Raw genomic sequence first — 12,974 nt, forward strand, 5'->3', positions numbered from 1 at the left:
TTATGGATAGAAGAATACCTTATATTTCAATTTTCTTAAGTTTGTTAAGACTTGTTTTATAGCCTAGTATATCTTGGAAAATGTTCCCTGTGCACTTAAGAAAAATAGATATTATGCTGTTGTGGGATAGAATGTGCAGTATATGTCCATTAGGTCAATTTGGGCTATAGTGCAATTCAACTCAATAGTTTCATTGTTGATTTTCCTATGAGGTTTGTCTTTGAGCTGATAAAAAAAAATGTTGGTTGTTATGATGGTAACATAAGTGTGTGAATATACTTAAGTCTCTGAAAAAATTACATGGTGAATTCTATCAAAGTAAATCTGTTCCTTTTCTTTCTTTTTTTTTTTTTTTTGAAGAGAATTATAGTGGTCAGTTGTCCAACTCTTGACCCATCCAGATGTTGTATAATATTTTTACTATTATGTAATATCTATCTGCAATATGTGAATGAACTGATTTGTCCTAACATGTTTGGAATTTAGTTATGATATGTAAAAAAGAACATTTAATTTGGGAAAGTGAAAACTATATATCAACAAAAACTACTGATCTCATTGTATTTCATCAGTAATGAATTTTTTTCTTTGTTTTTTTTCACTGCTGTTTTCTAAACCTATGTCCACTTAATAGGTTAAAAAATTGCTTTTTTAAAAAAATATTGTTATATTCATTTGTATTGAGCTAGTGTTTATAGTATTTCCCAGAGTTTATAAATATCTGAATGTCTTTTTCCTATTTGAAACATAGACATTGATTTGTTTCAGTTCTTTATAATTGTGCTCTTATCACACTTAATTTTGCATCTTGCTTTTAAAGACAACAGTTTATCATAAAGACCAATTTGTATGTAATCTCTAATAAGCTTAATTTTAAATGTCATACAATAGTCTTTTAGTGACTAATAGTTTACTGAATTATTCCCAGATGATAAGTATCTCTTTGTTGTATCTCTTAAACACATGCACACACACACACACACACACACATTTGTACAGCAACAAGGCTAATAATACCCCTGGCATGGAACAATGTTCATATTTGCATTATTTATGTGGAAAGATGACTAGAAATGGAAATGCTGATGCTAAAATGTGAGCTATTTCTTAATGTTTGACATAAGCAGCATACCAAAGGCTTATACTAATTTATATTTCTCCATTTCTTCAAAACATTGAATGCTTTGGGTATTACCCATTTAAACAGAAAGACCTGTGTGTATTCTTTATGCCCAAGAAAACTGGCTAGCCTACAGAAACCTATGCAAAAGAGGCATGTGCCACTCCCCTGTGTATACCTGCTGGTTTGTGTTTTCATACCATGTGCTTGTTTGGTGTGGAATCCACTCACATGCTACTCCTACTGCATTACACTGACCTTGTAACAAACTGTAAGCTCTCTAGGGATGATCAGTTCCAGGACATGGTGTGACTTTTGTGAGGTGCTTGCTCTGGACATCTGCTCCCATGGCAGATGTTCTAGAGAAGGGATGCATTTTCCCAGTGGCATTGGTAGCCCGAAGCAGGGTGCAGGGACTATCCTGGTATTGACAGCTTCCAGACCTGCACAAATAAACTGAAGATAAGAGGCACACAGAACATTATTCTAGATGATTTCTGAAACTGTTCTTGGAGTTTTCAGCAACATCCCACACCATGATCTCCACATGTCAGGAACAAAAAGAGAAGGAAAACTCCAACCACACATTTCCCTGCAAAGCATCCCTGTTTGGGCCCTGGAGATGGTGCAGGGCAATATTAATCAAAGAGAAGCAGTGTCCCAAGACATAGTGCCCCACCTTACCTCAAGACAGTGCCCTGAGAGACTTTTTTTTACCCTGTTTTCTGCAAATTAGATTGACATTCCTACAAACATGCTGGAGAGCATCTTCAGAGGAAAGAGCAGCATGGCTGAGCACTGTGCACAGCTTAATTGAAAGAGTATTTCTGGAAGAGCTCACCATATGTTTTACATTTGCATCCAGTCTATAAATATTCTGGTAACAACTTGAGTCCATAAATACCGTATTCAGAATGCTTTGTGGGAAACATCTTTCACTACTCACAGTCATCTGTTTACCAGTGTGACTGTTCATTGTCTTACTTATTGTGTAAAATTATCCTCAAAATTGGGGTCATGTTGAGAAATGAATGGTGCCAAGAGATCCAGAAATGACCAGGCAGCTTGGCTTCAGTGCCATGTGCTCTCATCAACCCCCAACTGGCTCTCAGGCCACATCAAGGTAGAAAGTGACAGATGATGACTCCTCAGGAAAAGCCTGGGTCAGAAGACATGGAATCTTTAACAAACTCTGGAAAGCCTTGTGCATTGGTAGAGCCGACCTTTATCTGGAGTATTTGTGTCATGAACAGTGCTGGGAGCTTTGCTTTCCTTGACTTCACTGTGAATTTTTACTGCTGGAATTGTCTTTATTCCACCAGTGGGAAAAACCAAGGTTTGAGAAGTTTAAGAACCTCACCCTGTGATCAAGCCAGGATCCTAACCGGGGCTCACTCCAAACCACACTTGCAACAGATGGTGAGACAGACAAACCCAAAGTGTGGCCACCAATCTGCCAAAGGACTGGAAATTCCCACCATTTGCTTTTAGAAAGCTAAACAGTCACACTGACAAGGTGATTTTATACACACACCCTTAGAGTCTACTTAGAGTACTGCCGAAATGTATTTAGAGAAGATGTTCACATCTCCATCTTTCAGACAAGAAAAGTTGGGCTCAGAGAGGATAAGTCACCCAATTGGGAAAGAATAGATTTAGGATTAAAATTGCACAGTTCAATTTACTTTTTCATGACTTTCCGCATGACTAGGACACTGATATTATTTAAGAAGAGTAAGATGCTGAGGCATGATCAGTCAGCAGCATCTCATGTGTCCTGGGGTCAGGGCAGCTCGCAGATTCTATATTCTATGGGTAGGGCTTACAGGTTGAGGATGCATTGGTGGAAGTCAAGTGGTAAAAGTCAAATGTCAGCGATATCAAATTCTATCAGGAGCCAGCAGGTCTCTGCAGAGTAAACTCACCAATAACCTTCTAGATGCTGAGAATAAGTCCAAGTGAAAGACAACTGTAAGCTCCAGAAAGTCAGAGACTGGCCTCCTTCACCCATTCATAGATTCCACTGAAGTGCTAGAATGAGGCCACTACTGCAAGATGAAGACAACTCCTTTACAGTCCCTGAGCACCACATGCCATAGTATCCCAGAGTGTTAGGACTAAGGCATTAACCATGGCTGCAGGGCGTGGGTATTGACAAGCAGAAGACAAGAAAGCAAGGCTTTCTTGGACCTGGGGAGGTCTATGGTCATCATACACTGAGTCAAGAAGAACCTCAACTTCTTTGGCAAAAGAAAGAAGCATGGCCTACTGAGTCCAATCCATACCACCTGTCTATGGATGAATACCAGGTTTAATCAACAATAAGGAGCCCAGGTCTCTGCCCACATGGATAAATGATGAACAAGAAATCATCAACTTCACATGGACCTAGTACCATGATGAAAAACAGAGTTCAGCTTTGGAAAATGGCTGGTGGGGCACTCATAAGGGTGTTAATAGATGTCCTGTCTTGGAAGAAGATGTTTACAGATAAAAGGATTTGGGTAGAAGCATAACAAGATCCAACATGGTCAGAGAAGAGTGAGGTAAAGAAAGAATGCAGGACACAACTGGCATCATGGTGAGCTTTATTAGCCTTAGAGTGGAGATGGAATTTCACTCTGAATGTGATAGGATACATGGGGAAGAAGGAGAACAGTACCTGAATTTTGTTTTCCTAAGATCATTCTGACCTTGCTGGGAAATAAGATTCAAGTGAGACCAGTGGGTTTGAGCAGCCTGTGGTCCTCTCTTCTTCATTAGGAATTGTAGGGCTGAATTCAAGATCCTCCCCATGTCCTCTTACCTTTCTTGACTATTTTTTAACACCTTACTAGGGAGTTACTCTGATGGAGAACTCAGTTCTTCTCATATCCAACTCAACTACTTCCCTATGGTCACATCCTGGAAGAGTCCAAACTGTTCTGGGTTTAATTTGAAAGGCAACTTAAAAGCCAACACATCAAAAAGAATACAGCACACTAATTTACAACAGTGAAACTCAAGTGAATATGGAGACATGGATATGGGTGTTGGGTGAAAGAGGAAAAGTTACCTATATGGCCCTCAACAAGCATGATTTGAGAGTAGCTCCACTTGTTACCCCATATGGTTACTGGAACTTCAACTCAGGAAAGGCCTATGCAAATTGTGATGGAGAAGCCAGAGGTGTTCCTAAGAGATTATCAGACCTAGAAATGTTGGAGTGGACTGGGTGCTGTGGCACATGCCTATAATCTCAGCAACTTGGGAGGCTAACACAGGAGGATGACAAATTTGAGGCCAGCCTCAGCAACTTAGAAAGGCCTTAAGTAATTTAGAGAGACCCTGTCCCAAAACAAAAAATAAGGTAGTTCAGTGATAAAGTGCCCCTGGGTTCAATCTCCAATATATATATATAAAAGAAGGAGGAAAAGAAAAAAATAAGAAAGAAATGTTAGAGTGGCCCCATAACAGGAGCCTGTTGGAAATGACAGTTCACCATGGTCCGGTCAGTCTCACTGAATGTACCAAACTTCACAATGGATCAGTCTGCAGATGTTGAGCAGTTTCTGAGGAACCTAATTAGGTTAAGGTTCATGAAACTAACTTCTTAGCATATAAGTAAAATCTTGGACCTCACTGATCTTGACCTTGACAGTGACGTCTCAGTTATATCCTAATTACATCTTTTTAAGAGCCCGGAAGACATTCCCATCACCATGGCAAATTGGAGATGGGAGCATTGGAATTCTGGCTTGGCTTGTTCATGGTTATTCTCTGCAGCGCAGAATGAAGGTGGGAAGACCTGCAGGGGGAATGAGTCCCTGATTTAAAGGGAGGTACCAAGATGCAATACAACAAAATCCAGGTTGTGGCATTGATCTCTGAGGCAGAGAATGCATGAGGTCCACGAAAAGCAACGGAAATTCTAAGGGCTCCGTAAAGGTCACCTCTGGCTGATTAATCATGGGATGCAAGAACCAGAACAGATCAATTAGCCTAATTAGGATGTACCTGTGTAACACTAACAGAAGACAACAACAACAACCAAAAAAAAACCAGTCAAGTCTGGTTAAAAGGAGCTTCCTCTTAACTCCAAATCCAAGCATCCTGGCTTATACAGGTCTCAGATGTGAGTCCATTCCCTTTTTGCCCCATGCTACATATCAGACCACTACCCATCCAAGTTCCAGGCTGGGTTGTTTTCAGAACACCAGGTGCAATCACCAGGAGCCAGGGATTGGTAGAAACCATATGTAACCCCTCCTATGATCCTTCTTCATTAAGTTGCAAGCTAGTCCATTCTTATTCATTCAAATGCTACTATGTGCTCTGTGCCAGACACTGTTCTAGTTACTATGAATAAAAAGATGAACAAATGAATCCTTTGCATTTATTGAATTCTTAATTCAATGAGAAATCTAAATTTTTAGAATCATTTACAATAGGCTATATCATGACTTTTCAGAATTTTGGCAAACATCTCCTATTGAGGTCAGTGGGTGATGCATATTCCCATATTCCATAAATAGCATTAGATAGTCCTGGTCCTTCTACCCTTAACTCATCACCAACCTCTAACACAGAGGTGAGAAAAGCCCAGAGTCTCCTTACAGGCAAAGAGCCCTTTAAAAATTATAGAAAGAGAGAATTTTGTGGCCTCTTCCTTACCTCAACCCAGAGAATCTTTTTGAAGGGTTTGGGTTTGTCGGTATAAAGGACATGGATGAGTTCTGAGTTTCAAGTCTTCTGGGTCCCATGCTGTCTTAGAAGGAGAACCCTCAGTAGTCCTTGGGAGAGCGTGATAGCAACCCCCTGAGCTGCGGAGGAGGGAATGGCAAGAGCCATGTGAAGGCAAGGAGGAGGGGCTGGCCCTGCTGCAGATCACAAGAAGAAGATAGGGATTCCCCCAGCAAGGCAAGTCCACCATGAGGTTTGTAGGACTCTGAATGGCCTGGACTCCACCAAGTTCACTGCCTCCTTCTCAAAGAGAGCTGCTTCCTCCCATCCAAAGCCCCTGGGGTGAGGGGTTCTACTAGGGCATGGGAAGCACAGAGAACCCCCTGGGAGTTTCCAAAGAACCATCTGTGAATGCACCGGCAGCAAGAGCGTGCCCTACAATAGAGGGTTTGAGAAGAGAGAACTTCCTGGAGAACCAGTTCAGCACCAAACCCTTAATCCTCTCTCCCAGCCTCAACCCTGAAGGAACCAGAAGCACACAGAGCAAAGGAAGTGAGCAGCTGCCTCAGTCCCCGCTGTACTACCCAACCCTGGATCATGGGTCAGTGTGGACATTCTCTATGGAATCCCAATTTCAACTTCAATAAAATCAAATGTTTTCGTCAGGTAGAGGCCAGGGTGCACTGAGGAAGGGAGAGGTGGTGTTTGCTTCAGGGCCAGAAGGAAATAATAGAACTCTTTCTGACCATAACCTAGCAAACGTCCATTGAAGAAACCAGTGTTGCAGAAAATGCACAGCAATAGGAAGTCAGTGATGTGGCATATGATGTCAGGTGGGGCTTAGCACTCTGACAAACAGAAACCAGTTGAGGAAGCATGCAGTGCAGACCAGGGAAGGGGGGCTTGAATACCAGGCAGACCTGGAATACCAGGCAGTCCCCCAGGAACTCCACATCAACAATCTGGTCCACAACCAGGAACTCACTGGCTTCCCACACTCCCAACTTGCAATCCATTGCCCAGCATGATGTGACCCTTTGGAACACAAATCTGACCAGGCCACTCCTCTTAAATGCTTAATGCTGCAGGAGTTTCTGATCAACTTTAGAATATAACCCCCATTCCACCCATAGTGCTGAAATGGTCCTAAGTGCTCCAAGTGTAGACATCCTCTCTTACTTCTTTCTTACCTCTCTGCCTCACCCTGTACCCAGGTCTGACTAAATGCTTTTCAGTTTCTTGAAAGAGCCCAGCTGTCTCCAACCTTCAGGTCTGTGCACATGCTTTTTCCATACAGGGAATATTCCTCTGCCCTCTTCACAGAGTCAAGGCTCCTGAGAGAAACCAGAATCAGCAAAATGCATGCGTGAAGAAACAGAGAGGACAAGACAAAGATGAAAAGGAACAGCAGAAACTGAAAGATGTGTTTAAAGGAACTGGCTCAATGCAACCTTGGTGGCTGGAAAGTCCAAACTCTGCAAGGTGGATGGTCATCCTGGAGACCCAGGGAAGGGCTGAAGTTTGAGTGTGAGGCCAATTTCTTCAAGAATTCCTCCTTGTCCAGGGGGGTCACTTTGTTTTCTTGTAAATCCTTCAACTGATTACATGAGGTCCACACACATTATGGCCACACAATCTGCCTTACTCAGGAGTCCATGGATTGAAATGTTAAGCTCATCTATAAAGTGCCTTCATAGCAACATCCAGTGACACCTGCTAGGCAATCAGAAGAGGGAAAGGAGCCTGCTAGACCCAGATGTGTCGTTCCTCAGAATGCATGCATACAAATAACTTTAAGATAAAAGTTGTGAATAAGAATTTGAGTTGCTGTGAGAAATTTCATACTTGAAGCTCCAAAGAAAATCACTTGAGACTGAATGGAGAAGCTCCCAGGTCCCTGAGGACTATGTGATAAGGTGGGAAGGATCTGGGTCTCTAAATAGCTGCCCAGAGCACAGTGTTCTGCCCATCTGCATTAGATACTGACCTGAGCAGCATACAAGCTTCCATGGAACTTTGACTCTCAAATTTCAGGGTTCATCTGCTTCAATAGTACGAAAATGTTCTAGGCAGGCAGAAAGAAAGTCGCATGCCTGGAAGGAGGCCACAGGTCAGAGAAGTGAAGTAAAAGGGGGATCAGAGGATCCCAAAAAGTCCAGAACTAAACCAAAACTGAAATCTACCTTCCACCCATCTCCACCCATCTCTTGCTCCAAACACATAGAAACTGTAAACAAAAATGAACACACATAGACAACCTTAAACATGAGGTCAAAAATGAATAGACACTAACTATAATGATGAGCCTGAACATGAACCAAGAAGACCAGCCCTTGGGAAGGCAAGGTCCATCATTGAGATTGCAGAGTTTAACTCCCTTGAGGGAACCTGGCATGAGTCCTCACACCTGGCATGGAGCCCAGCCCAAGCCCCCAGGACACAGCCTCAGCCTGGACTGTGGAAACTTAGAGGTCCCCCCTCCCTTCTCCACAGGAATAACCAGATACACAATTTCCACACTGTCACTAACAAACCAGGTGGTGTCTCAGAACATTAGTGAATACTCTGAAACAGAAATGGAAGCAACAGCTCCTGACAATTCAGTGTGAACAAACAGCAAACTCCTCAGTTGGGCAGACCCAGGATCCAGAGAGGGACCTGGCAGGCAAATGAGTTCTGTGCAAGAATCAAACAGGATGAAAACAGCAGAGGTGTGGCCCTTGTATGCAGCTTCCTCCCCTCCCAGGAAGGGAGCTTCTGGCTTCAGTGTAGGGTGACCTGCACTGACACTGAGGCAGGGGCATGCTAGGCTTAATCAAGTTAGATTGGTCTTTATTAGACCAGAGTTTTTAAGGAATCTCCCATACTTTCATGATCAGAGAATATTTTGTTCATTATTAGCGTCAAGTAATAGTGATCACCCCCAGCAACACAGTTTGGGAGGCAGTAATACCTGAAAGATGTCTTAAAGATAACACAAAACAGAAGACCTTCTAAAAGAATGGAAGGATGAATGGAGACACTTCCATTCGGAGTGGGTCCTGTTTGGGATTGACATGTATTCATTTCCCTGAAGAAGGCATGGGACATCTGTCAGCCAGTGGGACTGAGGGACCTGCCTCTGTTCTGCCAGTCTGGATTTTGCTATTCCTGCTATTCAAGTCTTGAGGGTCCCAGTCGATCTCACCAAGGCTGAGCCAGCCATGACTGGCCTGGCCTGACGTTCTTTTGGGGACACTCTCAGCTCCGCAATGCACTCTCCCAGGGGTCCCTCTACTCGCTGAGCTCTTGCCAGCTCTCCTACTGAAGGAGCCACACTGAGTCCTGCTGGAATGTGGCAGCCACCTGTTGCTCGCAGCCAAGCAGCACAGTCGAGGGAGGGTGGCTCCTCGCCACTCGTTCTGCAAAGAAGAAACACCAAGAAACTTTCCCGTCTGAGAACTGATTCTCTGCCAAGGGTAGAAAGAGAGCTTTGTCGACACTGCTCTCCATCGCCATCAGGCTAACAGCTCCTGCTTGTTGAGCCCCTGTACGTGCCTGTGCCAGCTGCCCTGCCGCAATCCAACGTAATCCAACGCCACTCACTATCTCATTCAATCCGCAAAGCCACCTTGTGAGATTGGAATTCACATCTCAGTTGAACAGATGGGCAGACAGATTCAGAGGTGTGAGTGACTCGTCTGAGGTTACAGGGCTCCAAAGGAGAGGGAGGCACTCTGACTCATCTCCCTCTGGTCCCTGTTCACCTCACCTCCCTCACAGCACATGGATAAACCCATCTGTCCTCTTCCCAGTGACCTCTGATGCCCAATGATGGGTGCTCATCCCACCACAACACCTTACACCCCACAGACCTTAAGCAGATATGGGTCAGGTTTAATTTGTCCATAAAAGCATCTAGCAGCAAATACGTTATTTTTCTACAACATGCAGACAGGGAGGCAATTAGAGTTTGAATTTTGAATGTCCTTCAAAGGTCCATGACATAAAGCCTTGGTCCCCAGGATTGCACTATTGGGAGATGATGGAAACTTTGGGGTCTAGTAGAAGGTCCTCAGGTGGGGGATGGGGTTTCTCTCAAATGGGATTACAGGGTCCTGGTCCTTCCTCTGTCCCTTTGCGTCCTGGCCATTTCCTCCACCACCTGCTCCCCACCAAACCATTTTGCATGCCCACCAGAGGCCCAGAACAATGTCCACCAATCTTGGACTGCAATCTCCAAAACTGTGAACCATAATAAAACTTGTCTGTGTATAAGTTAATTATTCCAGGTATTCACTGCACCAACATGAAGCTGAGCAACACAGAGACCATGGAAGGAGTGACAAGTTCCCTCAATACTGGCTACCCCAGGAAAGTTCCTCAATCTCTCCCTGGCAGAGGAGCAGCCTCCCTGTCCTGGTCAGGGCTCTAACCAGCCCCGAGCTCCAGCATTTCCCCACTGGTGAGAGCAGCTTGCAGCCAGAACCATCTGGGGCACTTGGTCCTGTTGTGCCCATCCAGTCCCACCCAAGGTGGACCGTTGCTGGCTACCTTTGCCTGGGAGGCTTACAAGAGAAAGCTGGAGAGTGATGGGTGGAGTAGGGAAGAGCAGGCTCTGGACAGAGAGGTCTCTGCCTGCCAGAACTCTGTGCGGGAGCTCTATTCAGCATCAAGGAAGCTGCTTCTGCATCTATGGGAAGCGGTTACAACATCCTAGTTGCCATTTAACACAAATTCTAACCACGTGCTTTTTTTCTATTCCCCCAACCCCATCCCATGGCTCCCTTGCACAGACATTTTATTTTTATACAGTCACTAAACTTTTCTAATTATAGCCAAGAGAAAACAAACCACATCCCACAGCTGGAGACACATTCTGTTCATAATTAATTAGAACTAATTGATTAGGTACCTTTCCTAATGTGTGGTTTTATGGTTAGATTGAAATATAAACCCAATCCACCCTAGGATGACTCTCTGAGTCCAGAGAAGGCTTCGCTCACAGGGAGTCAATCAACAGGGGCATTGGGGCATGGCCTCTTAGCACCCAGTCCTGGATAGAAAGCCCATAGCCCAGGCCTGAGTAGGTAGGTACTGGGCAGCCTGCCCACCAGGGTGTGGTCCAGGAGGTTATGTGATTCAGCTTGTCCAGAGAGTGCCTTAAGCTTTTCCTCAGAATGTTGAGACGCAGATATTCTTTGCTGTGGAAAGTGAACCCTAGGAACTGCTCTAAGCCCTGAGAAGAGATCCTACCTTGAAGGATCAGAATGAACACACAAGAAGTGAAAACACTGAGAAGTATGAACTTACCAAGAGATCTTGACAATTTTGTATGAGCCCTGCAGTGAGCCATTCCTAAAGCACCATCTGCCCCAAGAGGCACAAGAAGGTGAGTCTTGCCTAAATTAACTGGATCTGTTTTTTCCACCTTATGCATGAATTCCCACTGATACTTCCTTTGCAGCACTTTCATGGTTAGGATCTACACTCTCCTGGTAAATCTGTGTCCTTATTCCTAATTATTTCCTTAGACTATCTTTCCAGGCATAGAATGAAGTCAAGGGCTTTATCTTCAAGGCTTTTGGATATACTTTGTCAAAGTGCCCTCCAGAAATGTTGGATCCCACAGTGGGAGAGTGCTTTCCTCACCACATAATCAATGAACAATTGCAATGTTTTTAAAGACTTTTTTAATTTGGTAGGTGAGCTGATTCTGCATTAAATGTACAGTACACAGTGTGTATACTTTAGAATGCAAAAATAGATGCAGACTCCCACTGCCCATGCTTCTGTGCTCATTCCCACTGCAGCACTCCATGGGGCCCCAGAAAGAGGGTGTGCCCTAGAGCCATGCATACCTGTTCCCACCTCTACCCACTCATGAATTTAGGCAGAATGGAAATGTGCCCTCTGGGAATGGTGGCTGCCTCTGAACATCGAAATCCCCACTTTTGCAGCTGATTGAGAGGCCAAGTAAGCTCCAGATGCAGGATTAAAGGTCCAGGGAATTGCTTGCCTTGCTCTGGGCCAGCACAGACATCTTGGCCTCTCTAAAACCTAGTGGCTTTGCATTGGTGCTGGTGATCATAGGCCATTTGCCTTGGGAATAGTTGCACAGCCAGCAGCAACACTCAGCCATCAGGACAGGGTGTCCTCTGGGCTGGTCCATGCTGTGTGCACACCTGTCAAACCTAGTTCTCCTACTTTCCTAGTGATTTTTTAAGACCCCCTATCTTTGAAATAAATCCTTTCTTACCCTAAACAGCCAGCCTATTTCTTTTGCCCGCAATCAAAAGCCCTAATTAGAAAGGCTCCCTGCTCACTCTGAAGGTGAGGGCTATATCATGAAATGAGGCCCAGAAGGTACCCTATGGACAGCAGGACTGGCTCTCCTCTCTCCAGCTTCTGCCTCAGTGTCATTTGCTCATGGAAGTCCTCAACAAGTCTCCAAGTCTCTATTATTCCTTTTCTAACAATTGTCAACATTTGAATTGAATTGTTTATTTGGTAAGTCTTTTCACAACTGGTCCTCTCTGGAGTGACATGTCCATGAAGGCAGAAATTAGGGTACATCTGTTTACTCTTTTATCTGAGTACATAGTGTGGTGTTTCCATAAGGAGGTGCTCACTGGTGGTTTGTAGAATGAATGAATGAGTTAATATTGTGCTGCAGATTTCTCTCTTTGAAATGAGTTTGTTCTGACATTGAACTTGCAACTATTGCCCTGCCCATCCGGGGCTTTCCTCTTCACTTGAGGTCTCACATCACTACCCACATGTTATTGGAAAGGTAGATTTTATCTTCCCCCAAGAGCTATCCCCTTGAATTTCATTGTATTAAATCCCCTTCACTGAGCGCTCTGTTCTCCCATCATCCCACCCTCTTATAATTTCCATTGTCAATGGCAGTCCGATTCCCTGCCATTTTATTCAAGTCAGTGATAAGTTCTCTTCCCTGTCCACTGCTCTCTGCTGGCTCACTTCTGCTGCACTCTGTTTGAAGTCAAAAGACTGGGGATGTTCTAAAGTGCCACAGTGCATGTGTAGAGAGTCTCAGGCAGAATAACCCGGAGACAGAATAAGGGACAGATTGTGGCAGGCAGTGGCATGCACAAAGCACAGAAACATCCCTGGAGCTGTGAGACAAGAAAAGTGTCTTCCAAGGTCCATCTCAGGGGAACACACATCCACGTGTGTAGGGAGGACTTTG

At 44.2% G+C, this 12,974-nt stretch overlaps 1 long non-coding RNA gene across 1 annotated transcript in view; it reads right to left on the minus strand.

Moving 5' to 3' along the window:
- Positions 1 to 1,053: 1,053 nt before the first annotated feature.
- The window catches only part of LOC306655872, a 125,436-nt gene continuing 113,515 nt past the window's right edge, over positions 1,054 to 12,974 (minus strand). The window contains exon 4 of the long non-coding RNA XR_013762339.1: positions 1,054 to 1,563. This is a non-coding gene — a long non-coding RNA (uncharacterized lncRNA). The remainder of the gene's footprint in view (positions 1,564 to 12,974) is intronic.

This window comes from Sciurus vulgaris (assembly GCF_902686455.1).
Source record: "Sciurus vulgaris genome assembly, chromosome: 3".
NCBI lineage: Eukaryota > Metazoa > Chordata > Mammalia > Rodentia > Sciuridae > Sciurus > Sciurus vulgaris.